General features: G+C 49.8%; 1 pseudogene; it reads right to left on the reverse strand.

The window, feature by feature from the left end:
* Positions 1 to 439: 439 nt before the first annotated feature.
* On the reverse strand, positions 440 to 795 carry LOC136166152 (small ribosomal subunit protein uS10-like; annotated as a pseudogene).
* Between the last annotated feature and the right edge of the window lie 206 nt (positions 796 to 1,001).

Consider the following 1,001-nt stretch of genomic DNA (forward strand, 5'->3'; position numbering starts at 1 on the left):
GTGGCCGTCTGCATACGACGCAGTCAGCGGGACCTAGTCCCTGCCGTGTGGGCGGCCTGAGGAGCCTGAGGAGTTGGGTTGGGCAACTGAATCCCTCAGTTGATGATGGCTGGGCAGGGTCTGGGGCCCTGGCCATGAGAGAGCTGCCAGTTGAGATCTGCCTCCTCTTAGCCAAGACCTGGACCTCAGAGTGGGAAACTCATGCCTGGGGATCTTGCCCTTTCTTGTCAGAGCAGGGAAGAACAATGGACTGGTGGAGATTCACAGGAACATTGTTTACCTGACCACGACCTGACTCCAGAATAAAGGATCTGATACCAAGAAGTGTGCAACCACTAACCATAGCCCTCCCTCACCTTCCCTAAAATAGGGCTTTGCTGAAGGCTTTTGGGGAGGTGCTTTTGTTTTTAACAACTGATTATCAATTTATTAGGTTGATTTAAGCATATGCAATGAAGACTTCAACCTTGACTCCTGGCTCAATGCTGATGGAAGTGATTTGCTTAACGATCTCAGAGGGACTGTGCAGGTCAATGAGTTGCTTTAGGACCCTCATCTCGAAATGATCCCATCTTAGATCCTTCATCACAAGGAGTTTTCCTTGCAGTTATTTTCAGAATCTTGGTAGGCATCCAAACCGGTCCTTTCACTTTGAGACTCTTCCTCAGCAGCTGTGATCAGGTCAGCACGTGCCTTCTCCAAAAACTTTAGGTTGCGGCTGGTGAGGGTGATTCTAATCTGGTGAATTGCCATCTCTGGCTTCACTGGGATCTTGCCTGTATCTTTACAAGCCATGGCTGTGGGGCGTCTTCCAACCAGCTGGTTCCTCAGTGAGAATGAACAGCAGTGAGTCTGGAGAAGGAGTGGTCTCCACTGCAGTGGTGACCATGTTTTCCTCAAAGGGGTGGGGGGAGGTTGGGTTTTTTTTAAGGACTGAGGCACCCGTCTCCACACATGGCCCCATAATAAACCTTTTTCTGTTCCAAACTCTGATGATTTGG

This window comes from Muntiacus reevesi, chromosome 4, assembly GCF_963930625.1.
Source record: "Muntiacus reevesi chromosome 4, mMunRee1.1, whole genome shotgun sequence".
NCBI classification, from domain to species: Eukaryota; Metazoa; Chordata; class Mammalia; order Artiodactyla; family Cervidae; genus Muntiacus; species Muntiacus reevesi.